At 49.7% G+C, this 27,873-nt stretch overlaps 1 protein-coding gene across 1 annotated transcript in view; it reads left to right on the top strand.

The window, feature by feature from the left end:
- The first annotated feature begins 2,995 nt into the window (after positions 1-2,995).
- Positions 2,996-27,873, top strand: part of SNPH (syntaphilin) — a 36,978-nt gene continuing 12,100 nt past the window's right edge. Inside the window, exon 1 of the mRNA XM_087444892.1 lies at positions 2,996-3,101. The gene's annotated coding sequence lies outside the window, so the exon portion shown is untranslated. The remainder of the gene's footprint in view (positions 3,102-27,873) is intronic.

The following is a 27,873-nucleotide window of genomic DNA, read 5'->3' on the forward strand; positions in this document are numbered from 1 at the left end:
CCTTCTTCCCCCAGTTGCACCTGCACCTGGAGTCAAATGGTGGGAGGATAGAAAGAGACAAAAAACAGCAGAAGCTCACCCTCTCTCAGGACTACAGCTCCTCTGATTGGAGAAGTTTCTCCTCCCTCAGAGTTTTAGGCACCTGGGGGTCCCTGCTGTCAGAGCCACCACTGCAGGATTGCCTGGGGGCTGAGTCAGGAGACAATGCAGAAAAGATTAAAAAAAAGGAAGGAAAAATTATTTCCCCCACTCACCCTGCGCATCAGGAGTCTCCTTTCCTGATTCTCAAGTCAGAACTGGGGAGATTGCTTGGGAGCTCTCTCTGTGTTGATTCCCCAGTTCCAAATTTTAGGCTGCCTTGAGACCAGGCCAGGGGATATCAGAAGAAACAAAAGTGGTAAAGTCACTAATTCAGTGGTACATCAAATTCTGACCTTCTTCCCCAGTTTGCCTGCTAGTATTTTCTCTTGAGAGTCCTCAAGTAGTTGCTGCATGCATTTCGTTTGGGTTTTATTGTTGAATTCAGTGGGAGGAGTGTGCTTACCCAGAATTGGAACCCAAATTGCTTTTGAAACTAAACAAATTTAAGTATTTCCCAATTGGTACAAAACTACTAATTTCTTTAGAATAATTTTGTTTTATGCTAAAAATCCTCATTTGTTGCAATTTACATTATAACTAAACACTGGCTCTCTTCTCAAGCACATGCTTTAATGATGCTGAGGAGAGAATTCTTTACTGGCTAACACCATTCCAGATGGAAGTAACGTGGGTGGAGGTGTTCTCTTGTTTGGGGGAAGTTCCTTGTGGAGATTTCTGGGAAATGTAGTCTTCTCAGTGCCAAGCAAAAAAACATGGGGGACAGCCAAAAAAATTGTCTCCTGATAAACAAACAGTAATTACATGGCTTTGGCTTTGCTGTAAGTGTAAAGAAGTCACTTATGTAACTTAGGTGGGCCTGAGGGCAGATAAAACATTTCATCATTTAACTTGCTAATACAGCATTAGTTTGTTTTTTTTATATATATACAGCAGGCCTCATTTCACATGGCTTTTTCAACTACAGTTTCCTATTCCTGCTACAATTGCTCTGCCATGTTTTTCCACAAAGCATAATATAATGGTGGCCGTCAGATAGGAGAATTCAATTTAATTGAATAGAGGGAAAAACATAACCAATGCCAAAAAAATTTATAGGCGTTTATTGCAAAGTTATAGGCATTGTTATAGAGTGATGGATTTACCACAAATTAGAGCTACAGAAAAAGATTTAACTTTGAAAAGTAACAGTAAATTTAAAATAATTCTTTTTTCATGTACATTGTAAATATTAACTATTTCTAACCAGGCCAGTACTGCAGAGTCATAATATAAAGTAGGTGAAGTCACTTTACAAATTCTCCTTCAGCTTAGGGTGGAGAGTAGAGAGCACCAAGTTCAGCCTTGCCAAGAGTAGACAGAGACTTAAAGACTTAAGAGACCAGGATGGCATCTGGCCTAGTGATCTTACAGAAGATGAGGGCCTGGCACAATGCGTGCTTGCTCTCTCATTCACTTAGTCAATATTTATTGAGCACCTAACACATGTGAGGTGTATTCCAGGCACTGGGGATATAGCAGGGGACAAAACAAAGTTCCCTCCCTCATGGAGTGTACATTCTAGTGGGGGTGATAATGACAAACAGTAAGCATACACTATGTCAGCTGGTGGTGAAATACACCAAAACTAGGGCAGAGGGAGTGGGGGAGGAGGGAATGACTATTTTAGGGAGGGTGGTCAAGGAAGGCCTCCCTGACTGTGACATTTGAGCAGAGATCTGGAAGGAGTGAGGGATGGTTGCGAGCAGAGAAATGACTGATCAGATAGTTAGGGCTGGTTCAGAAGGAGAGAGCTCCTTCCCACTGAGCCCCACTTCTCACACATGCAGCAGATAAGAAACCAGGCCCAGAGAGTGACTTAACTTACCTAAAGTTGCATGGCTAGAAGTGGAAGGGCTAGGCAGAGAACCCAGTTTTCTGGATCTTTGGTCCCCTTGTTTCCCCTGTGGAAGACAGAAGGAAAAGGTGTATAGTGAACACTTTAGGTTCATCTTTCTATCTTTCCAAAGATTCACCATCTTAATACTTCCAAGACAAACATTTTTGTTTTCAGATATTTAAGATTCTTGCCATCATTTTTCTTAGTAGTCCGAGTGCTGTTCGCATTCAATAACCCTGGTACTCGGAGGTACTTGGTTTGGGGAGTGAAAAATGTTCTTACGGGAATTCAGATAAAATTACTATTTAACATAAGCCAACTGTGTGCCAGGAAGTGAGATTGGTATCATCATCCCATATTACAGATGAGAAAGCTGAGGCCCAGAGAGGTGAAGGGACTCGCCCAGGATCACAGAGCCTGTCAGTAGACCAGAGCCCTTTCCGCCATGCCCCACCTCCCAGCTCTAAGTACAGGCTGGTGTGTAGGTGGGAAAGGACTCCATTCCATGCGTGCCCCCGTCTCCGTCCCCGCGCCCTCTGGAACAAGATGCCAACTATCTCTTTAAGAAGGAAAGTGAAGACGGGCCGCTTACGCAGCTGCCGGCGAGCCGCGGACTGGCTGGTCCTCTCCATCCACCTCACCCTCCCCTCCTCCCTCCCGGCAGCCCCAGCCCCGGCGAGCGCCCAGCTAGCCGCCTCCAGCAGGCGCTCCGGAGAGCAGCTCGGCGGCCCGGGCAGGGCAGCCGAAGCCATGGAAGCCTCCGCAGGTGATGACAGGGCCCCCGGGGGCCCCGGAGCCCACCGCCCAGCTGCGCTCGCCGCCGCCCCGAGTGCCGAGTGCGGGTGGGGGGAGGGGAGGCGCGGGCCGCGGAAGAGCCGGCGGAGCGCCCGGCAGGCTGCCTGCCCTGCGGGCTTCTGGCTGCGGCGGCCCCGCTGTCAGCGCTCTGGGGCTCGGCTGCCGGGTGTCCCCGCCCGCCTTCACCCGCCCCTGTCTGTCTGTTTCTCCCCGCCGCCGCAGGTTGCTGATCAGGGCCAGACAGCTGCAGCAGCGACTGCAGAGGCGCTGCGCCAAGCGGGCCGGAGGGGTGCGAGCCGGCGGGGCTGCGGAGGGCGAGTGGACTCAGGTGAGGAGGCCGCGGCCGAGCGGCAGGGGGCCCTGCCTGCACCGCGGCGGGAGGGCGGGCGGGGGCAGCTTGCGACCGCTCGCTGCGGTAGAATCCCTCTGGGGGCACCGGCCAAGGAGGGGTTAACTGTGACTCATTCTTACCCTCCCTGCATTCCCCTACATCCCTCTCAGCGCCCCCACCCACCCCCGGCCCGTGAAATTCACTAATTAGAGGATGCTGAATGCAGCAGGGAAAATACCTAAGGTGGGCGATTAGGAGGGTTTTAGGGACCATCCCATTCCTATGTCTTCCTCTTCTGGCATTTGGCAAACATGTAAGGCTCTTTCCTTCTTGGAGGAGGAGCAAGAGTACCTGGGGGTGGGAGAAGGCTGGAACCCTACAGGCAACCCAAGGTCAGGTGCCAATGACTGCTTCCTTCCCATATGCCCTGAGAGGCATCAGGGCCCTGCGGTAGATCTGGAAAACACGCCCATGACCCCTCGAGTGGGAGATCTGAGCCTCAGTGTCCCTGGAGCTTCTGTGGGATATGATGCTTTCTTCTTCTGCTCCTCAGCAGGGAGCTAGGGAGCCTGGGGAGCCCAGTATTCCCTTCCTCAACCCTGCCAACTGAGGAGAGGCCTGGGCACATGCTACCTCTTTCCTCTGCCTTCTCTGCCCATCTGGTGGTGTAGGGTGGGCTGGAGGGGCATCCCAGAGACAGATGATCTCTGCAGGCAGGGTGGTGTAGGGAAAGTGCCAATGATGGGCTTCTAGTCCCCTAGCTTGCTAGTAGGCCACAAGTAGCCATCTTAACATCCTTTAGGCGTGGGTGTGTTTACTCATCTATTAAATGCAGGAGTTGGATTAGATGGTCTGTACAATTTTAATATGCTGCTCAAGTAGCGCTTACATGTCAGGGAGATCTCTCTGCTAAAGCAACCCAGAACTTAAACTTCAGTCTATGAAATAATTAGGGTTTCCTCAGTCGATCTCTTTCAACTCTGGACTTCTCAAGTGAAACCCTGGGCTTGTGGGCCTCATGGAACGGGAGGCGTCAGACAGTCTTATATGGGCATCCCTTCCCCATCGCCGGGGGGACATTTGTCAAGTTCCTTCCCATCTCCGAGCTTTGGTTTCCTCATCTGTAAATCTGGGAAGTACATGCCTCAGAGGGTTGATGAGAGGATTAAATGAGATGTATATGGAAGCACCTAAAATAGTGCCTGTGCCTGGCATGTAGCAGGTTTTCAGGGACGCAGGACTTGGGAGAAAGACTGGGGGAAGAGAGGAGGGGTGGCTGCTTTTAGTCCTCTTCTCTCCCCCTCCCCCACCCCACCAGTCTCTTCCACATGCCTGCGATGGTGTCCCTGCCAGGGGATAATGAATGCTAGAGTGTACTGGGCTGCCAGGCTGAGGGCCTAGGAAGCAACCAGGAGGTACAGACATTTCCACTGCAAAGGCTGTGACATCATTCTAGCAAATGATGGTCCCAGGGAGGCTTATATAGCCCAGCACTGGGTTTGGAAAATCTTGACATCCGAGGGCAGAGGCCCTAAGGAAACAGAAGCATCAGAATCTTGTGTGCTGGCAGGGAGGCAGGGACCACGGCTTCCGGATTTCATATGGATCCCAGTGCTGCTCCCCTGCAGTCCCTAGAGTCTCTCACTAGAATCTCCCTGAGACAGGGCAGTCAGGGGTTTGGTGTCCACATTTTCAATTCTTTATCTTCCCTCCTGCTGTCATTGTCAGCCTAGCACTCACTCTCTTGCTCCAATTTATTCCACAGACACACTCTGCCTCTTTAGGGCATGATAAAGAAGGCTCCCTGTAGGGTGGAGCAAGGCGTTTTGCTGCTGCACCATTTGGGCCAAAAGAAATTATGTCCCCATCTGCCCTAAATCCCCTTTAGATTGTGAGCTCCTCACAGCAGAGGCCCCGTCTTTTTCCTCTCTGTGTCTCCAGCCTGTAGCCTGTGGCGAGGCACGCAGTATGTCCTCAGTGAGTGTTGAATCAAATAAGTTTGAGGAAATTATATCCCTAAGCCAACTAGGTTAGGGAGAAACTGCGGGAATGTGTTAACAGAAATGTGTAGGTATGGGCCGGCCCCGTGGCTTAGCGGTTAAGTGCACGCGCTCCGCTGCTGGCGGCCCGGGTTTGGATCCCGGGCGCGCACGGATGCACCGCTTCTCCGGCCATGCTGAGGCCGCATCCCACATACAGCAACTAGAAGGATGTGCAGCTATGACATACAACTATCTACTGAGGCTTCCGGGGGAAAAAAATAAATAAATAAATAAAATTATAAAAAAAAGAAATGTGTAGGTAAAAGCTCTTTTAAGTATAGGGCCCTGTGCAGGTTGTTGGTTGTCATCATTATTGCTGTTACTAACATCGTTATTATTGCCATTGCCAGTGGCCCCCATTTGTTTTACCTTCTCCTCTAGTCAGGTGTGAAGGGGCTAGATGGGCCTGGGAGAATGGTAACATAGGCAAACAGATGGTGCTGGCTGCTGTAGGATGAACATGCAGAGGGTTGGGAAGAGAGCGATTCCAGCCACTCGCTGTGTTTGGGGGAGAGGGGCAGATGAGCAGAATCCAGTGGCTGAAATGGACATGCAGTAGAAAATCAGGAGACCCAGTCCCAGGTCTCCTTCCACCACCGCCTCGATGTGTGACCTTGGGCCAATCATGCCTCCTCTCAAGACCCCTGAGTCCCCAGCTATAAAATGAGAGGACTGGCCTACAGGATCCCTACGGCCCCTTCTGGTTCTGGCATTTTGTCAAGTGGATTTTGTTAAATAAAGATGGGACAACTGTTATTACTCTCAGTATCATTTATGGAGTACCAGACCATTACCTAGCTCAGGTAATCCTCATAACAAGTTATACCTATTAGAAACATGAGGAGACTGAGGCTTAGAGAGACTGACTTGCCTAAGATTACACAACTACGAGTGGCAGAACTGTTATCTGGCACCAGGTCAATCTGACTTGAAACAGGGTGCTCTTCCAAAAGTTTCACTGCCTCCCTGTCCATACCTTGCTGTTGTCGCTGTGTGCTGTGTGTACACTTGCACGCATGCATAGGGAGAAGGGAAAGCTGTGAAGGAGTCATGGCAGGAAACCAGGCATTTCCCCAAAGTGATGACTGCAGGGGCCCTGCTGGGCTGAAGAGTGTGTAAGTCGGTGCTGGACAGCTTTCCTTTTGCTGTGAGCTCCCCTTTGCTGATGGGCGGTGCCCCTTTACCAAGGAGAATGGCTAGGAATGAATGACAGTCATGACAGACACACTTTTTGAGTGCTTCCTATGTGCCGTGCTCTGTTATACACAGGTTCACTTATTTTCTTCTCAGGCAGTCCCATTATGTAGGGCTATAATTTTACCCATTTCACAAGTGAGAAAGCCAGAGCAGAGAGGCAAAGAGTCTTGCCCAGAGTTACACAGCTAATGTGTTGTAGAACCTGAGGAAGTTTAGCTGGAAGCTCACTGTAGTGGGAGTCAAAAGGGTTGCTTTTGGTCTGAGCCCTCTCGTTGACTGAGTAACTGTGGGTAAGCCAGATTCCCTCTGAATGTCGGTGTTCCCATCGCGCAGGTGGACTGGATGTATCTACTGGCTCTAAAAGGCCTAAAAGCCACCTTGTCCCAGGATAGGAGTGGAGGGGATTCCTTGTCTAGCTAAATGTTGATCAGCATTTGTTTCTTATTTATTAGCCAAGCCCTGGGCTATACAGGAAAGAGTAAGAGATGATCCTTAGTTTCAAGAAGCTCACAGCTAACAGAGGAGACAAATATCTAAACGTGTAGTTATGGTAAACCGTCTGGCAGCTGTGATAATACTGAGATGGGGTGTAATGGGACAGGGAGAGGGGATGGTCTTTCCCACTCAGTGGGTCAGGAAGGCTTTAGAGCAATGATGCCACTGTCATCTCCTTATTTTCTGCATTGAATTTGTGAAATAATAATAGTAAAATGTTCTGCCTGGCTTAGGACATTTCCAAACAGTTCTAAAGACTTGGCTCTTGACCCCAGCAACCCAAAAAGTGGCCACAGATTCTTGGGGACCATTCAGGCTCACTCTGTGGCACAGTTCCAATGGAACTATCCATTTGTCCCAGGTGGACCAGAACCTTTCCTGTCCTTAGAGGCTTCTAGAGGCAGGACCCTGAACTTCCTCTGGGAAAGCCTGTCTAGTGCCTATAACCATCCAATAGGCTTGAGGAATTCTCCCTCATGTCCGTTCTCAGCATTCCACCTGTCTGGAGCACCTAACACCTCGAGAGTTGAAGGCATTTACCCAAGATTGCTCAGCAGGGCTGGGATCATAACTCGACCTAATGGGGATTGCATTTCTGAGCCATATGGGGTCTTTCTACATTCAGATCACACAGGGGCCTGAGGGGCCATTTCCCCATTTGGTGGGCAGCTTGCACTGAGTGAAGGTTTGATGCAGGTCATACGAAGCTTGAGCTGAGGGCCCTTGGAAAGAGGGAAGCCTGTGTTCCCTAGGCTGCTTTACACCTCTTAATGGACAGATATTTATGAAGTGTTTGTCACATGCTCAGTACTCTCCTCTGAATTGAGGTGCTGAGCCAACCAAAAGGGAGTGTCTGGGAAGCAACCCAGCACAGTGGAAAGAGCCTGCACCCAGGAGGAGTTGGGAGACTCAGGCTCTGCCATCGACTCCCTGGGTGGCCTGAGGAAAGGCCTCTGCTTTTCCACACCTGCAAAATGAGAGCCAGAGGTGGTGATCTCTAAGGGCTCTTCAAGCTGTGACAGGCTAACAATTCAGCAACTCTTTCTTCTGTTCTGTAATCACTTTGGGGGGTACAAGAGTGGACAGGATACAGATCACTGTAACTTGAGGAAGAATGAGATAAATATAACAAGAGGCATGAACAAATGCTCTGTGGGTTTGCTGGAGGGAGAGGGCTTGGGAGAGGCTTGGTTCAAAAGCCACCTCTTCAAAGCTAGGATGAGGTGTAGATAGAGGGTTTGTTTTTTGAACCAGGAGGAGAGCAGCAGAAGCGTGCTGTCATTCTGGGACAGGAAGGCTGTAGAGCAGAGCAGTGATCCTCAGACTTAGATTTCAAAGATCAGTACATTTGGGAATCTATCCTAGGTTGGCCAACTTTATGTTTTGCCAGCTAAGGACATTCAAGTGACACTTAGAGTTCTGTTTGCTATCAATATCATATGGTGAGAGAACAAGCATTTTAACACCACTATCCCCAAAGTGAGAAGGCTATATAATATCAGGAAAAAAGGTACTCCTTCAAATTGAATATATTTTGTGTTATTAAAAACTCAAAATGAGCATATTTTGCTCATTTTGCCACAGACTAATGTTCTTGTGTTTGGCTCTGGAGTCAGGCTGCTTGGGTTTGAATCCTGGCCATGTTACTTTTTCTCTCAGAGCCTCTGTTTCCTCATCTGTAAAATGGGGACATGATGCTATCTACCACATAAGGTCATTAGGAGGTCTGTGTGTTAGAAGAAAACACGTAAAGCAAGGGGCCTCGAACCCAGTCGTCTACAGAGCAAAACAGGTCGGTTGGGCTGTTTGGGGATCATAGCACATTGGACAGTGCTCTCTTGAAAGAGGCAGCTGCTAGCCGGCTCCCGCCATGCTGGCTGTGCAAGAATGTGGGCCCAGCGTTGTCAGATCTGCTCATTTATCAGACAGAGATCTGGATGTTTGTTTGTGACGTCTCTTGACTTTTTTATATGTGGCCAACTAGGCAACATTTTTAATGCACATATTAAAATGTGTCTGTGGCAGGCGATCAGTCTGTGTCCTCTGATGTAGTGCTCTAGATGCCGGGCACGTAGTGCTCAGTCGTTGTCGGCTGAGGCCGCGGGTGGAGAAGGGAAGCAGGCTGGAAGGGCAGGCCTGGGCCGGTGCACACCTTGTCTGCGAGGCTCGGTAGCCCGTTACTGGGGCAGCCTGTGCTCCGCTGCTGCTGGGCCCTCAGCTTCAAGGCCCTATTGGTGCCCCTTCCCTTTCGGCAGCACTGTCAGGATTGAGTCTCGAGGGACTGAGGCCTCCAGACACCTCTGCGTCTCCTTGAAGCTGGCACTAGCCGGGCCTCCCTACCGCAGGGTCACTGGAAGCTTGGTCGGCAGCCTCAGAAGAGGGAACTTGGCTGATGGCCTGTGAAGCTTGGCACAGAAGCTGCCCTTGAGAGACAGGCGTGAGGAGAGGCTCGGGCGGCTCCTCAGTGAGGGGGGTGGCTCCTGTTCTTTGGAAGCCATGCTGGCATTGTAGCTGAGCCTTCTGCTTGGGTTGTGATGAGGTGTGGACGGCAGGCGGTCTCTCATATACAGCCCTGCCACACAGCCATCACACAGGAGAAGTTGGGATCTGGTTGTGGAGGAAGCCTAGAGCACTCTCAGACAAGGATCTCAGAGGAGTTCCTAATTAGCGGGAGGAACCCCGCTGACATGGTTTCAGGGCATTCTGGGATTCAGACTGAAGCCACGGACGACAGTTTACATTTTTGTGGCTCCAGTTAATCAAATATTCATCAAGCACCTACCGTGGTGAGGCTTTATCCCGGCCACAGTAGAGGAATGCGAAGAAGTTGCATCCATTCATTCTACCAATATGTATACAGTGTCTACAGGCAGCCGCCAAGATGTGGTCCCTACCCTCAGGGGGCTTTGTAGCCTGATGATAAAGATACACAGATGGTGCGCAGGGCCTGGCTCATAGAAACATCAGTAACAGCTGCCCTTTGATTTTGTGCCTGCTGAGTGTTAGGTGCTGGCCTAGCTGTTTCAGAGGGCGGGTGTGGAGGTTGAATGGACTCTTCACATGAAGCGCTCAGCACTGTGCCTGCCACATGGTGACGCTCGATAGAAGGGTAGCCGCATTATTGTTGACCTGAAAAACCGGGCAGATGCGGAGGAAAGGCCAAGACACAGATGGTCAGAAAAAACAAGAGGAGGCAAAACAATTCAGGCCCACTTAGCGTATGTTAGCCTCATGATATAGATGAGGACACTGAGGCTCAGAGAGGGGAAGGAGTTGTTCAAAGTGGCACAGCTGCTGTTTAGCAGAGCCGACACGTAAGTGCTGGTTTGTTTGTCATGGAAGCTGTGTTCTTTCTTCTAAGCCATATTGCCTCTAAATAAGAGATTAATAAACAAAACAATAAAACTACCACATATGACAGGTGAGGCACAGTGCTGCCTGGTAAAGTAGAGAGTTTCTATAGGTGAGGAAACTGAGACAACTAGAAAGAAGAAATGGGCCAGAGTTATAGAACCATGAAGGGGTGCGGTCAGGACTCCAGCTCAGGTGTGTTGGACATGGCTTCCCACACTGTCAGGTCAGAATAGTAGGCTTCACAGGTAAAGATAATTGTCTGCAGATACTCAAAGTACCGTCACAGGAGAGAGCCTGGGCTTCCACATGTCCTGAGGGGCAGACCCCAGACCGGCCCTTACAAGTGCCAGCCAGGGAGGCAAGTTTTGGCTCAGTTCAAGGAAGAACATTCTAAAGCGAAAAACTATCTAGCAGTGGAATGGTATGTTTTGAGAGCTAGCTCCTCGCCTCTGGGCTGCTCACATAGGTCTGGATGTTTTAGAAGGAATTCTTGCAATGGGATGGAGTTTAGAATGGCTGTGCTTGACAGTCTTGCAAGCCAGAGGATCTGGAATTCTAGTATAGGACTGGTCACAGGTGATGCAAGCAGTGGGTGCCACTGGCGTTCCCAGGAGAAAGACTAGCTGTAGGCCGGGGGTGTCTGGGAAGGCTTCCTGGAGGAAGAGGAGGAACTAGAGCAGGATCCAAAGGGCTGGGAAAAGGGAGAGGAATAGGACTGTGTAAGGTCAGCAAGTCTTAGGGCAATGAGCCCACCAGTCTGGCTGAGTTACAGGACTGGTGCCCCTCAGCAAAGGATATTCCCCTGTTCTCTTTGGCTTCTTAAATGGTGGAAACAGAGGCACAATGAATCCTGGGTCTTTCCCAAAGCCTCGTTAGGAGGCCGGTTTGGCACCACTTCCCCCACTTACCTCCCGGCCACCCCATCCTCTCTTCATTGCACCCGTCACCTCCCTTCCATCCTCCCTCTCAGAAGTGGCAGACTTTGGACACTTGAGCTCAACTGGGAGAAAGCCGTGCCAAACGTGGCCTCTGCAGAGAGGCAGAGGCCGTGGGGCAGCCTAAGGCGTCCGACAGAGGCCGCCTTCCTCACATTTGGGGCGCAGAGCCAGAGCGGGGAGCCTCGGCTCCTTCCACTGAAGCTGCCCTGGGCCTCCTAGGAGCTACTCACTGCTTGAGGTGAGCACCAGCTTCAGAGCCAGGCCTGGCTCTTCTCCGGTTCTGCTACCAGTTAGCTGGGATCTCAGACAAATTGTCTTACCCCCGGGCCATGTTCTCATCTGCGGAAGAGGGATCCATCGTTCCTGCCCGAAAGGAGAAGGGATGATCTCCTGAGATCCTCTGTGTGAAAGGGCCTGGTGTACTGCACGTGTCCCCACAAATGCCCCTCCTCTCTACGGGCCTCAGTTGCTTCTCTGCCCCTCTGAGTCCCACAGGTTAATGATAAACAGCTACAGCACACACCAGGCACAAGGACGTGTGACCCTACAGCTTCCTCCCACAGCTCTGTGGAGGAGAGTAGTATTGTAGCAGAGGAAGTTGAGTCTCAGGGAATTTAAGCAGCTTGTCCAAGGTCCCAAAGCTGTTACGTGTGGCTGATGCCAGAGCCCGCATTCTCCCCACTCGCCCTTCCTCCCTTTGCTTTCTCATTCTCTTTCTCTCCCCATTTCTGCTCTCACGCCGGTGAATGTCTGTTCCTCCCTCCTCAGCCTTAGCTGGGCTCTAAAGAGCAAGCTTACTAGCCCTGGGCCGGACTGGGTGAGCGGGCCTAAGAGCCAGAGAAGGGCGTTTTGAAACTTTGTTACCTCAGAAATGTCCCTGAGCGACCCTTAGAGGCTCTACCTCAGGTCAGCTGTGTTCCACCCACGGCTGTTCCTTTCCACACATTACTTTTACTCGCCCCTGTTCTCTCTGCCTGAAAATTTCTTCCGGCCACTACTGCTGCCTCCCCAGGTTCCAAACTGTCTCCAGGCCCAGCTCCAAAGCCATCCTTCAGGGCTCCCTCTTCTGACTCCCACAGCTCCTTCACAGAGCTCAGGCTCTTAGTCACCATGCCAAGCTCTGTGCTCTCAGAGGATGGAGAGCACCTGACCCCTCCGCACCCTCCCGTTGCCTGCCCTGCAGAGACCAGCCCACACTGGGTGGTACCAGGGCCCAGACTGGAGCGCAGGACAACCTGAGCCAACTCTCTCTTCTTTCTGGAGAGCCCTCCTCTACCCCCACGGGAGGGGGCTCCTCACTCTGGGGGATCTGTGCCTGGGAGGATATGGGCCTCAGAATTCATTAGGACTGGCGGGAGATCACTGTGGTAAGGAATCCCAGAGGCCAGCATCCAGATGAAGGAGACCAGGACAAGAGCCTAGACAGTGTCAGACCCCTCGCCCTGCTCTCTGAGTGGTCCAGAGCAGAAAGCACGGACTTTGGAGTTGGCTTAGACTGCATTTCCGTCTCTACCATGGACTGACTTTGTGATCGAGGGAAAGTCACTTAATTTCTCTGACCCCTCGTCTCCTCAGTAGTAAAAATGGGCATCATGATCATAATCCCAGCCTCATAGGAGCAACACTGGCGTGAGAATTAAACTAGATTAGAAATCCCATATGTGTAAAGCCCTCAGCACAGGGCTTAGCACACAGTAGGTGCTTAATAAATGCCAGTACCCTTCCGTCCATGGTTAGAAAGACCATATAACTAGGCAAGTTATAAAGTTCTTGCCTAGTTTTCCAAGAATCCGATGCATCTTCAGTTGGTAGTGAGCTCCCCTCTCACTGGAGGTGTTCAAACCAGGTCTGGGTGACTGCAGAACAGGAATGTTATTTAGAGAAATGGATCTTCAATCAGATGGATGTTGAGCTTCGAAACCTTCAGATTCTTTCCTGCTCTGAGTTTCTGTGATTCTGTGCAGACTTGACTCAGACCTCATTAGTCGATTATTAGAAATCAGTTGAGGTTTGGCTTGGCTGTCTGTTTAGCAGAGATAAAAGAGAATTCTGCTGGAGTTGTGAGCTAATTGAAGGCTTTCTCCCAAGAGGAGGCAAGGCTGGAAACAAGATCAGGTCCAAGAGGAAGAGCTCTAATACATCCTGTGAAGGGCCCCCGGCCGCGGTGTTTGGGGCATGTGGCTAAATGTTTAGGTTGAATTTGGGGAAGGCTCCACCGTGGCTGATAGAATGAACTTCCTAGGGCAAGGACTGTGTTTGATTGACCTCTGAATCCCCCGTGCCCAGCACAACTCTGGAAAAATAATGAACAAATGACAAGTAGCCTTGGTGTGTCTTTCAGATGGAATCCTGGGCTGAGAGACTGTTGGAGCTGCCCTAGAGGCCATGTGGCAGCTTCACACTCAATGTACGTGCCTGTGTGTCAGTGTGTCTGTGTGTATGTCCATGTGTGTGCGCCCAGGTTTCTAAGAAAGACCCCCCCCAGCTTGCTGCTGCTCCTTCTCCTGCCCTTCCCCTCCCCTCCTCATGCACCCACTGATCTGCTTTCTATCCCTATAGATTACTTTGCATTTTCTAGAATTTTATATAAATGGAATCCTACAGTATGTACTCTTTTTTTGTTCTGACTTCTTTCACTCAGCATATTTTGAGATTCATGTTGTTGTGTATATCAATAGTTTATTCCTTTTTATTGCTGAGTAGTATTCCACTATAACGAAAGATAAACCCTGATTTGTTTATCCCTTCATCTGTTGATGGACATTTAGGTTTTTTCCAGTTTTTTGCTATTATAAGTAAAGCAACGATGAACGTTTGTATATAAGTCTGTGTATGGATATACCTCCCTTTTCTTTTGGGTAAATACCTAGGGGTGAAGTGGAATGACTGGATCACTTGGTAAATATATATTTAACTTCTTAAGAAACTGCCAAAGTGTTTCCAAAGTGGTTGTACCATTTTACATTCCCAGGAGCAGTGTGAGAATTCTCATTTCTCTACATCCTCACTGGCACTTGGTATGGTCAGTGTTTCTAATTTTAACCATTCTAATAGCTATGTAGTGGTATCTCCTTATGGCTTTAATTTGCGTTTTCCTAATGACTAATGATGTTGAGCATCTTTTTGTGTGCTTATTTTTCATCCATATATCTTTTTTTGGTGAAGAATCTGTTCAAATATTTTGCCTACTTTTAAGTCTTCAATCATTTGGTTATTAGTCGTCTTATTATTTAGTTGTAAGAGTTCTTTATACATTCTGGATGCAAGATATTTGTTAAATATATATTTTGCAAATATTTTTTTACCAGTCTGTGTCTTGCCCCAGAGGGCCCTGTGGGAGTTTCAGACTCGGTGTGCTTGTGTGTGTGCATGTACGGGTGTGTGTGTGAGAGAGAGACTGGCTTCCTGAGAGACTCCTGCTTCTGAATTCAGTTCTTCTCTACTACCGTCTGGAATCACAGGACAGCACCTAGAGGTACTTAAAGTTCACACATCTCAACAGTTTCATTTTGTGAACAGGGAGCCTGAGTCCCTGAGATCCCGTGGGTGTGGCGTCAGAGCCCTCACAGACCCTTGATCTCTAGAGGAAGAGGGCCCGTGGTGGGGTGCCTTGATGCCTTTTATTCTTGTGACCCCAGGCGAGTCAGGTAACCTTTCTGAGCCTCCGCACCTTGTCTGTAAGATGGGCACAGAGGTGCCTTCCTATGGGCGAGAGACCGGAGCAGAGCTCTCTAGCCGACCGTCCCAACTCCAAGGTCGAGGAGAGTGTGTGGCACTATCTATTGCCATCAAAAGGCCTTTGGGAAGCAGAGGAGGAGGAGCCATGTATACATTAAGGAAAGTTTTGTTGAGCTCCATGCTGGGCCAGGCTTGGGGATGGCCTGGCCAAGTGGCTAGGCTGGGCCACTGCTCGGAGCAGTGCTGGGCAACCTTTTCTGCTTCACTCTGGGCTATGTGGATCCTGGTTGAGGATGTCATCACCTCTTCTGCCAGAGCCCTTTCACAGCTCGCCAGCAGCACACGTGCTACCTAAACCAAATGCCTGTGTATGTATGAGTGTGTTTAGGCTTAGAAACCCTCAAAAGATGGAATATTGTGGTCCACAGGTGGAGATGTGTATGAACAGCCTGTGTCCCATTGGTGTGAAAGTGCTCCAAAAGGAGCATGTGCAATGTGGCCACCAAGGAGGGAGCCGTAAACTGTCTCCTGTGAAGCTCCGCCCAAGCATCCATGCTTGAATTGAGCTTGGAAGATGAGTAGATGGAAGAAGCTTGGAAGGGCTTTCTAGGCGGAGGGTACTGCGTAGGCAAAAGCATGGTGAATCCACAGGTGAGCTCAGTGAGGGTGGTCGGGAAGAAGATGTGACGGGAGATGAGGCTGACAAGGAAGGCAGAGGTCAGGCTGTCACAACAGCTCTGTGTGGTGGGGGGGGATGTTATCTCCATGTTATAGATGGGGAGACTGAGGTACCAAGAAGTAAGAGAGGTGTGCCCTTAGGCCTGTGAGTCAGTGGCAGAGCTGAATGTCCTGGCTCCCAGCATTGCTCTCTCTACTGTGCCAGGCTGTGTCCCAGGAGAGACAGACAGTGCAGCTCTCTCAGGGCCCCTGTTCCTGGTAGCTGGATAGACTGTGTGGATCCAGGACCCCCAGGATCATCTATTTGGCTGCCTGACTCCCTTCAGCAGGTGTCACTATGCCTTGATTCTGAATCCAGCCCTGTTCCTGGGAAGACCCCAAGCCACCAAAGGCATGATGCCTTCTTCTCCTTTGGCCCAGTGTGTTGCCGCTCACAGCGCACAGGCCAGAACTGCCACTGCCACTCTGGATACTTGTGTGTTTTAAGCTGGGTATAGTGCCACCCCTGAACAAAAATGAGGTTCTATTATTAAGGGAGAAAGGGAGACTGAACATTGGGTAGGCTCTGTCCTACCCAGAGGCCTGGACATTGTCACGATTCTTCCCTCTCCCTCGTTCCCCATAGCCCGTCTTTTCCGGGCCCTGAAGCATCTCCCTCCAAATTTCTCTTGACGCCCTCTTTGCTTCTCTCACTTCCTCTGCTCTCCTCTCCTCTTCTCTGAGCTCTCCCCATCTCTCCCCAGTCCATTCTCAGCAGAGCTGGTACAGGGTTATCTTCTATAACGTAAACCCATCCTTGTCATTCCTCTGCTCGGAACTTTTTTCTGTCGGCTCAAGAGGCGCTCCCCTGGTGCCCAACCTTCCTCCCTCCTCCCCCTCTGCCCCTGCACTGTTGGTCTAGCAGTACCCATGCCTCTGTAATGTTAACTCCTCTCCCTGCACTGAATCTGGAATGCTCCTCCACAGACCGCTCTGCATCCATCCTTCAGAACCCTGCTCAAGGGTACCTCCTCCTGAGTTCTGCAGGGAGACTCACTCCCTCCTCTGCCCAACGCCTCCCTGACATGTGCTTCAATTACTGGGCCTATCAGAGGACCGCCCGGCACAGTAGACACTGGTAAATATTGGTGGAAACAGCCCTGCGAGAGCTACCACACAGATAGAAGTGCGGTAATTAGGAGAGGGAGAAGCCCTGGGGAACCAGCTGTCAATCTTGGAGCTAGGCTACTTTTGAGCTGGGTCTCTTCAGGAGGCCTCAGTTTCCCCCTTGCCACATGGGGGTAAAGATACTTGCCACAAGGCCAAAGAGACCCAGACAGATCATCTTGGATAATTCTTGTGTTTGAGCTTGAACTCCTTGCCTTTGAGGAGGCAAGGCTGAGTGCCAGTGGTTTTATCAAGCAGAAAACACAGCTGATGTGCATATGTCAGGGGTGGGAGGATCAACTGGCAGCTCAGCCCTTTAGGAAAGCAGTTTGGCAGCACATTCATACTTTTTGACCCTATAAATCTACTACTGGGGATCTGTCCTGAGGAAATAGTTCTAAATACAGAAAAATAATTATCCGCAAAGATATCTATTGTAGCATTCTTTTCGATAATGAGAAAGTCTAAGTGTTCAGGGGGGGCAGTTAAGTTAAAGTCTAAATGGTCAGAGGGGGGAAGTTAAGTTAACCATGATGGACCCATGAAATGGAATATTATGCAGCCCGTAAAATGCTTTTTCTAAAGGATATGCCACATTCTGGGCAATTCTTAAACCATGTTAAATTTTTAAAGGATATAAAGTTGCGTATATACCATGGTTATAAGTATGTAAAAATAACAACCCCCCAAAAAAAGTTTTTTTCTGTGCTTAGACAAAAAACGAGAAGGGGCAGCAAATTAATCCATGGTTTATCTTTGAGTAGCAACACAAGAACTTTTTTAAAAGATGTCCACTACTTTTAGAATTATAATAACTACTTTCATAAATATGACTCTATTTAACATTTAAAAATTACCCAGTTGGAGCTAAGGGAGCCCATTTTAATTGTGACCTTTTTGGGATGAATTATTCACTTGTCTCTGGGCCTTGATTTATAAAATAAGGGCAAGTAGTGTCCATTGGGCAGTGCGTGCCAGGCTCTTCACGTGCATCAGCTAATTAAATCTTCACGATTGAAACCCCATTTTGCAGATGAAGAAGCTAAAGTTCATGGTCAACCCTCTGCTAAGAACTAGGTTTCTAGCTGGGTTCTGTCCTGGGACCAAGCCCCTGCTCTGCACCCTCCCCACCCCAGGGGCTCCTATGATTATGGAGATCTCTGCTGCTCAGGGGACAAGGCAGGTGAGAGGGACACCTGAGAGCACTGTGTCAACAGAGCCCTGCAGGAGTTTATCTTAGAGATGGAGCGGGGTGGGGAGGTCAGTGTTTGCCAGCAGGTGGGACGAAGAGAGCTTTTTGCTGCCTGCAGTCTGAGCTGCTGTGCTCTGCTGTACCTCTCCGGCCCCAGTAGCATTTTCCTGAACAGGATGTCCCCCTCAGCTCGAGTCCCCCGTTCTGTGTTCCCAACCTCCTCGGCGTCCCAGCACCCACCCCGACCTCAGATCCTGGACCTATAAAATGGGACTGCACGAGACTAGAGATTCCAAACGCCACTGCTAGGCAGCTGACACACAAAGCAACTCAGGTGTGAAAGCAAGAATGCTGGCAAAAAGGAGCCACTCCTTGGCCTCAGCCCGTCACTGCCAGGTAGGGATGCAGGCACAGAGCTGCAGGATCTTTGGATTTGTTCAAGACGAGCCAGAAATCTGGATTTTTTTAAAATATGAAATCTCTCTTTATAAATACTGACTCAAATTAAAATGCATACACATCAGGCCAAAGGAGAATGGTCTATAGGCACGATATGGCAATAGGCTGCCAGTGTGAGACCTCTGCAGTGCCTACCTCTGAGCACTTCTGGCTTGGCTCTCTGGTTCCTGGACTCCCGGTCAACAAACACTGCTGGAGACAGTGCTGGGCAGCATGACGCCCAGGCCTGTGAGAGCAGGCAGGTCAGTCTGCCGAGGAGGAGGAGGAGGCCCTAAGTTTGGCTCTCCTGGGCCCCCACACACGCCCTGGGCAAATACACAGGCCTCAATAGGGCTCTGTCCTGCTGCCCGCCAGACACTGTCCCAGCTGTGTCTTATCGTGTGCCAGCACTGCTCTTGGCAGGTTGACCTGCACGACCTCTTTATTGTCAAGACAATGATTAACCTTAAGTGCGTATGAGGAAATGGGCCCTGAGATTGACTGATCTAAGAGCGCACAACTGGCTGAGCTGGGATCTGAATCCAGGGGTGTGCAGTCGACTCTACCACCTGAGCTCTTGCATGTAGACATCATGCCCCTCAGAGGGCAGCTGCTGGTGCTGGTGCTAATGGCAGTGTTTAGTACATGGAGCCGAGCACACACTCATGAGTGTGATTATGTGTGCACACTGGTGCAGAAACACAGCTGGACCTATTGTATACAAATCTGTGTAATGGATAGCTGCGCTTAGTACAGTTGATTCCTGTTATTTGCCCTCGTTATGTGCTATGAAGCCACTGCAAACCCTGCGTTGGTGAAAACTGAACGTTGCTCCTGAGGGAAAATGCGTGGCTGGTTTCCCGCGAGCCTCTGATCACAGCATTTTCATCAGTCGATCGATACCTAACCTTGTTTATATGTGTTTCTGTTTAAAGACACCTTCTTTAATGCATATTTTGTTTCATTCACACTGAACTCATGCCAGCAGCACTATAACTCGCACCTGAACGAAGCTTATCTGACACCTGTATTTTCTCCATAAGGCACATCACAGCCTTCCTGTGCATAGGAACACTAGACAGCACTCTGGGACTGTGTGCTGGGGGCCATTTTGAACAGTGAAATCACCAACAAAAACACCAAAATGTTAAAACCGTAGCACTAAATAGACTGCGAAAAGGATGCTTGTTAACAGCATGAGAAGTGGAACAAGAAGGTTGTCCTGTCCCGCCACAGTGGGGACGTGCGCTTCAGGCGGCTCTGTGCATGTCCACGGGTGACCACGAGAGAACACGAGTGCTGATTTGCGGGTCACACGTAAATCTTAGTGAGTAGGTGTATCCACAGTCCGGCACCCACAGATGATGAGGACCAGCTGTAATTACATGTCTTTCGTCTTTCTCTGGGAGCCGTGGTTGGGATTTGGGATTGTTGACACACTGACTGGATTTTGTGAGTGTGGAGATGGCATTTGGAGGGGCAGCTGCAGTCAGTGCCGGTTCCACTCTCGGTGTTACGTGCCCTCGTGACAGTTCGCTGGCCTCTGGAGCCTGAACGTCCTTGGTGGTAAAATGGAGAGGATGCCCTCGAACCTGTGGGGGGACAGAAGGGTGAACTGAGGAAATAAGTGTGGGGCACCCAGGGCTGTGCCTGGCAAGGTGCTGACTAAATGGCAGCTGTACAACCGTGATGCTCTTATCCTTTCTCTTAGGATCCAGTTATTCGGAGTTTTTCTCTGCAGTCCCTGCTAGATACTGAGAACCAGAGATGAATAAAACCCTTGTGGCTCATCCTCTAGTAGGACGGACAAGCCCACCTACATAGGACACTGTGTGTAAAAAGACTATAATAATATACACAAAGGCTTTTTTTGGCCACTTTTTTGACTTGCTAAGAAACCCACACTCACTTGGGTGGTGACATCAGCCCAGGTGACTGCAGACCCACTTACTCAGCAAATGTTTATTGGGGGCCCGTGGTGTACTAGGCACCGGTCTAGGGGCTGGGAACTAAATAAAGAACAAAATGGGGCAATATCCTTACCTGCCGGGAGCTTCTATTCTCGAGACAATAAAGAAAATAAACACATGAATATATGTGTTGTTCTGCCCGCTGGAAACTCTGTCCCAGCTATGCCTTGGACTGTGCTGTTGCTAAGGACTATAGAGGAAGTAAAACATGGGAAGAAAGAGGGGGAGTGCTGGGGCAGAGGGGTTTATTTTAAAGTGGTCGAGGATGGTTCACTGAGGAGGTGGTGTTAGAGCAAAGACCTAAAGTGGGGAGAGAGAAAGATACTGGGCAGAGATCTGGGAGAAGAACATTCCAGACAGAAGGCACAGCATGTGCAAAGGCCCTGAGTGGGAGTGTGCAAGGAGGCAGTGTGGCTAGAGCAGAGTGAATGGGGGAAGTGGTAGGTGAGATCGGAGAGACAAGGGGATGGGGGCAGGAGGTACAGGGCTTTATGTCAGCCATAGTAAGGGCTTGGCTTCCGTGCCAAGGTGGGAGCCATTTGGGGGGTTTTGGGTAGAGGAGCAACATGATCTGATTCGTATTCTAAAAGGATCCCTCTGGCTGCTGTAGAGGTTGTAGGGGTGAGACTGTCACATCATCCCAGAGAGAGAGGGTGTCTCGGACCAGGGAGGAAGCAGTGAGGTGCCAAGAGGCGTCACATTCAGACCAGGAGTTCGTATTTTGGACACGTTCATTTTAAACTGCTCTGTTGGACCTAAGTGGCAATGTCCTGAAATTCGGTTGTTTGGTAGACAGTGATTGGTTTGTATTTTTTCCCTTTTTTTGCCAGTAGACCAAAGTAGGTATAAATGATTCTGTAGTCAGAATCATTTGATTGATGATCTCATCATCTCCCCCTGAGATACAAACTCTCATAATATTTCAGATTAAGATTTTGGACTGGGATAAAGATGTAATATCTATGAATAAGAAGAATGTATTTAGGTGAATAAATAATTACTACCATTTGTGGAGTGCTTTCCTTATGCCAGGTCCTTGCTAGGTGTTTAGCATGCAGTATTGCTAATCATGACCATACTCACGCACAGATGTAATTAGCCCCGTTTTACAGATGAGGAGACTGAGGCCTAGAGAAGTAAAGTGGCGTTCCCACTGTCGTAAAGATGGTGGGTGGTGGAGTCTGGAATTCAAATTGGAGCCCAAAGCTATGGTTCATTGGTCTCTCAGCGAAGGGGAAAAACTCATTCTGAGACAAAGCGCTCTTAAAATAGGACATAGATGTTTACAGAATCTCTCTTTTAAAACATTTTTAAAATGCTCACTTTAGCTAAATTAAGGGGTGGGGCAGCTTCTCTAGAGAGAGAAGACTTCTTGGGAGAGGGGTTTATGAATTACCCACCCTCTTCCAACAAGTGTGAGCCGTATTGGGCCCTGTCGAAGGCCCTGGATCTTAGCAAAGGTGAAAGAATTCAGCTTGACACGGAAATGCCTCTGGAAATCAGCTGGACAGGAATCAGCTGCTGTGGATGGCAGGGAAGCTGGCAGCTGGAGAAAGCAAGAGGATCTGGGAGGAGAGACGAAGGATGCTGAGTGGGGTGGGCATGGCTCCTGGGCTGAAACAGGAACGGTTGGGTGAGCTGAGCTAGAATCTCCACCCTGAGCCCCCAGGAGCCTCAAGGAGACAGATGAGACTTGGCTTCCAACAGGAGCCACATGCCAGAGTGGTTGGTAGGGTGAGAATCAGCTGGCCCACCTTCAGCCTCATGTCCCCTGCTCCGATAGCTCATGGTTCGGCAAGTTCTCGGTTTTCAGCTTAGAAAATGTGGCAGTTGGACTAGATTGTTGTGAAATGCCGGGAGAGAGTGCGAGAGATGGTGTGAGTTTTTGTGGTTCCCTGTTTTGGATTCCCAGGAGGATGGACACTGTCTGGTCTCAGATTGGGTGGGGGGCTATCTCCATGGAAAGCGGGTTGGGTCCCTGGCAGATCAGATGACATCTCCCCGTCCCCTTGACCGTTTGGTCCTTGTGTTCCATGGGTCCTCTGATCTCACATCAGCAAAGCACGCACACACGGGGCGACTAGGGTGAGCTTTGAGGGCACCCTCTTTCCTCTGTCTTAAGACTTTCCTTGCAGGTTCCCAAAGGGCAGTCCTCCCCGCTACAGCAAGTCCCATGCAATAATGTTTCTTTCTTTTTTTTTTTTTTTGTGAGGAGGACTAGCCCTGAGCTAACATCCAATGCCAATCCTCCCCTTTTTTCTTGAGGAAGACTGGCCCTGGGCTAACATCTGTGCCCATCTTCCTCTACTTTATATGGGACGCTGCCACAGCATGGCTTGACAAGCGGTCCGTTGGTGCACACCCGGGATCCAAACCTGCGAACCCCAGGCCACCGCAGCGGAGAGTGCACACTTAACCGCTTGCGCCACCGGGCCAGCCCCGCAATAATGTTTCTTTTAGCTTTCATTTTAGCAGGATCTCTATTTCTCCTGGGGAATTAGTCTGCTTCCCATGCTCCCTTAACCATGAGAACAAGAAGACTGGGCATAACTTCTCTTTTTGCATCCGTGGCCAGGAAGCTCGGAGTTGAATCTGAACCTTGTTATTGCTGCCATGGTTGTTTGTGGTCAGGCTGTGGTATTCCCTTCTTCCCTAGGCCTCCGTTTCAGTGTATGTTTCACTACATGTCATTTGCAAGCTGCCTTAAAGTTGGTGAGAGTTCTCCTGTCTTACCCCTAGGCTTTCCTGCCATGACTTCTTTACTCGAAAAGCTACCCTGTGTTCTTATTTTGTGAACTTTTGTCTGGATTCAAATGGGGGTGAGAGGTGGGGGCTGCTGTGCAGAAGCCTCATCGCTAGAGTCAGGGGTTGAGTCCCAGCCTAGGCTCTGTCCCCCACTTGCTGGGCAACCTCAGGCAAATCACATGTTCTCTCTGGGTTTCAGTTTCTGTAAAATGATGGGCTGTGACAAAGTCTACCTAAGATCCTTTCCATTCTAGCGTTCTGAGAGTGTGTTAGCCCCTGCTGGTACTTGGGATAAATGTGGAGAGGACGCTGACTCAGGGATCCCAAGAAGCAAGGTAGAGATCTGAAAAAAAGAGAGGATCCAATGGAATGGAGGCCCATTGTCTTCCCTTTACTGATGCTTTAGAGCTGGAACCTTGGGAGGAGGGGGCAGGGAGAGGAGCCGGGCTGAGGCTGACAGCTCTATCAGCCAGAAGCCCAGGAAAGCATATGCTGCAGCCACGGTCACTGAAGGGCCTCCATCTGCCAGGAGCCACTTGCCAGGCAGCTGCCGAGCTGGGACAGCACCACAGCCCCTCGGTTCCCCACACCTCCCTGTGGGTGACTGCTGAGGGACAGCCCCGGAGCAGCTAGACAGTAGAGGAGTGGAAACCAGTGTTCCCCTGCTGCCCCCTTCCCATGTAGGAGACCTGCCAGGCATTGCCCTGGAGAGCCACCCGGGCAGTTGGCTTGGCAAAAGGTGCCAGTAATTTCAGGATTGCCCCCTGGGCCTGCTCTGACTTCATCTGAGGTGGTAAAACAAGAACTATCCCCTTCCAGGGGTAGTGGTAGTAATAGCAAGAAGTGTTCAGTCCTCTAATTGTCCGGGAACTTCCTCCCTCCCTCCGTTCATTACCTTGGTTGGATCCCAGTGGGACAGGCAGGGTCAGAAGGGTGGTTCCCACTGAATGCACGAGGTAGCTGAGACTCAGAGAGGTCAAGGGCCCAAGGTGACAGAGAGGGACCATGTGATGTGGCTCACAGGAGCTGGGGGTCTCTCCATGGCGGGCTCTCAGAGCACCTAGGCTTCTGGGTGGGATGCAGCAGCTGTTGGGAGAGTTGAGAACAGTGGTCCTCATGGTGAAGGCTTCTCCTTTGCCCACAAGGCTGATTCGTGGAGAAATAGGGAGAGACTTACACTGGTCAGGGAGAAGCACACTTCTTTTTTAACAGTCTTCCTTGCTCTGCTCACCTCCTGTTTCTGTGGGGCCCTGCTTTTATGGAAGCATGAGGAGCCCCTCATCTCTACCATGGTATTTTCGAATCTCCTGGGAAAGTAGATTTTTCCTCTTTTATGCAACGTAATGAAATGTGTCCCAGGTCTATCGTATTATGAAACCGTCGTGATGCAGTAGAAATGCAGGTGCCCACGACCTTGGGTGACTCTGGAAACCGCTGCAGCTTCAGGTTTCTCATGTGTCTGATGGAATGGTCTCCACCTGGCCTCCGGAAGGGGAACTCATGAGGATAAGATGGGGTTGTGGATGTGCAAAAACTTCAGAAGGAGCAGCCTCGGTCTCCTCCAGGCTGACCCAGAGTCAGGAGCAACAGAAAAGCACCCTGGGCCCTGGCCCAGCTGCCTGAGGTCAGGTAGAGGGAGGAGGGCTGGTCCTAGCTCCTGTTCTGTCACAACTTGCTGAGCCATCCCGGGCAATTCCCTTCCCCTTTCTGGACCACGCCTGTCCTTTTACAACTGTTCATTTAAAATATATGTTATATAGATTTTTTTAAATTTGTTTTTTATTGATATATAATTTATATACTGGAAAAATCACCCTTTTAAAATGTACAGTTCGGGGGAGGCGTCTAGTATATTCACAAAGTTGTGTATCCATCACCACTATCTAATTCCAAAACATTTTCATCATCCCCAAAAGAAACCCCATACCCATTACCAATCCTTCCCCATCCCGCCGCCTTCCCCCAGCCTTTGGCAACCACTAATCTGCTTTCTGTCTCTATGGATTTGCCTATTCTGGATATTTCGTTTAAATGGAATCAGACAATATATGGCCTTTTGTGTCTGGCTTCTTTCATTTAACATAATGTTTTCAAGGTTCATCCATGTTGTAGCACGTATCAGTACTTCGTTCCTTTTTTATGGCTGAATAATATTCCATTTTATGTATATACCACATGTTGTTTATCCTTCATCCGTTCATGGACATTTGGGTTGTTTCCTCCTTTGGCTATTGTGAATAGTGCTGCTATGAACATTTCTGTACAATTTTTTGTTTGAACACCTATTTTCTCTTCTTTGGGGTATATAACTACTGTGGAATTGCTAGGTCATATGGTAATTCTATGTTTAACTTTTTGAGGAACTGCCAAACTGTTTTCCACAGAAGCTGCAGCATTTTACATTCCCACCAGCAATGCACAAGGGTTCCAAGTTCTCCACATCCCGCTTATACTTGTTATTGTGCATCTTTTAGATTATAGGCATCCTAGTGGACGTGCAGTAGTATCTCGTTGTGGAAAGTACATATGGCAGAGACTTTTAACCTGCAAAACCCCTTTTAAAAAGTAGCCTTACTTCAGACCTTCTATATGTAGAACAGATACAAGAGGAGCCTCTTCAGGTGAAATGGGAAAGGAGGCCTGAGCCCACCCCCTCAGCAGTCCCAGAGGCGAGTTCTCTGGGTGGTTTGAAGACCACTGGACTCCAGGCCCTCCAAGCTCTGGAATCCGAGTCTAACCACCAGAGACTTCCTGAGGAGTGGCCGCCTCAGCCCTCAATCCCAGCCTGGTTGCCGTGGGAAGCCTTTGCAACATTTGGCCAAGATGTGAGTCTGTCCTGCTGCTGTGCTGGGGTTGCCACAGTGAGAAAGAGTCCAGTGGCTCCCATCTATGGTTCCAGCTCTGAGGGCAACTTGTGCAGGACACAGGAAGCAAGCTGGAGAAAGGCCCGAGTCCAGGAAGAATGGTCCTGGGTTTCGCTGACCATGCGGAGGAGTGTTGTGGCTTCACAATGTGGCCGTGAAGCCAGTGGAAGGTTGACTGAACTCCTCAGCTGTGACTAGCCCTTGTAGCCCTAACCCCCTGAGGTCCAGAGGACGGCTGCTGGAACACTCCCAGGCTGGTCTTCCATCTCCCACTTCTCTCTGCATTAGCATTCTAGGAGCACCAGGCGCTCTGCTGTTTGACGGGCAGAATGTTCTGCATTCTCGTGTTGCCTTGACAGAGGGAGGACCCCTCCCAAGTTCTGTTCTGTTGGTTGCAATGCTCTGCTTTCCACAGCTGTCAGAGGCTTGAGTCAGCAGACACAGATTGTTCTGTTCCCTTGGATTTTAGGTTAGCTTTCTTCTTTTATTGATGGCTAATTCTTTGCAAATAGGTGGTTTATGGTACTTACAGGGACTTTCACTTAGCTAGAATATTAGATTAACACAAGTACCTGCTTTCTCTCTCGTAACTTGTTGATTGAGTAAAATGCCATAGTGTCTCTTTGAAGAATGCAGCTTCCTAATTTTACAGATGTGAAAACTGAAACCCAGGAGTTCTAGTAATTGAAGTGGGGGAAGAAAGCGTCCATTGGAAGTCATCATTTCGTTAACAGCCCAAGGATCTGGGATCCAGAAGCACCTTAGAGACCATCTAATCCAACCCCTTGCTCTATCAAACATGCCTGTTTAAACCATTGTGTTCCTAACATTTGTGTGTTGATTGTGTTTATTTTTGTGAAATTCCCCAGAGAGTGGTGTTCCATGAGTTTCAACCCAAGGCATGGCATGCTAAGTGGTCAAGACAGTAAGTGACCGGAAAAGTCCCAGGAGGAAAGGGGTGCAGGGCAGAGCCTGACAGAAAGCGTGTGAGGTGTGCATGAGGACAGCCAGGGAAGGCGCGGCAGGCTGGGCACACAGCCCTCACAGAGCTGTGGGAGCCACTAATGGGGCTTTCCTGGGGGGTCAGCAGGCAGCTGAGAGCAGGTTGGAAAGGGTAAAGATGAGAGGGCCTTGAATGCCGGGATCAAGAGTTTTGCCCTAATTTTTACTTCACTGGGGGCATCTGATGAATTTTGAGGAGGTTCCAGCCCTTCTTCTCCGTTGTTCCTCCTGCTGCCCTGACTCAGGCCCTTCTAATTTTTTGGTAACCTCCTAACTGGTCTTCCTGCCTCTGTTCTTGTCCCTTCCCGGCCATACTGCTCAAAGGACCCCCATCCAGAGGCTTTCTAAAATGCAAATCTGGTTGTGTCCCCCACTTTTAAGGGCTGTCAACGGCTCCCTGTTGCTCACAGGACAAGATCCTGGCTTATGTGGCTCTGTGTGGCCTGGCCCCGCCTCCTTCTGCAGCCTCACCCCCACTGTGCCTCCGCCTTCACCAGGCCCCCTGGTTTCCTGAGCAGCCCTGCTGTTGAATTACCACTGCCTTTGCCCAGGTTTCACCTTCCCTCCCACTCGCTTTCTCTGCCTGGTGAACTCCTATTCATCCTTCAAGACCCAGTGAAAATTTCTTTTTGGAGAAGTTTTCCCTGACCCTCCTGAGGCCACCCATTATGCCTTGAATGTGTTTCTGCTTTGAAGCTCACATTGCATTGCAGTTATCTACTTCCGAAATACTGGGCAGTTCCCGTTTTTGAGTGTTTGCTGTGTGCCCTGGGCTAAGCCCCATACGTGCGTTATCCCGTGTTATTCTCATGGTGACCATATGAGGTGCATTCTGTCATAGCTCTACTTACAGATGAGGAAGCTAAGGCTCGGAGAAGTGGCGTGACTTACCCAAGGCAGGCAGCTGGAAGGTGACAGAGCTGGGATTTGAGCCCAGATCTGTTTGACTCTATCTCCATGTCCTTCCATCCCCTGCTTCCTGGATCCTGCTGTATACCCTGGACCCCCATTGTAGGCCCTCAGGAAACTG

This window comes from Ceratotherium simum, chromosome 21 (assembly GCF_057802395.1).
Source record: "Ceratotherium simum simum isolate JZ-2026a chromosome 21, ASM5780239v1, whole genome shotgun sequence".
Classification (NCBI taxonomy): domain Eukaryota; kingdom Metazoa; phylum Chordata; class Mammalia; order Perissodactyla; family Rhinocerotidae; genus Ceratotherium; species Ceratotherium simum.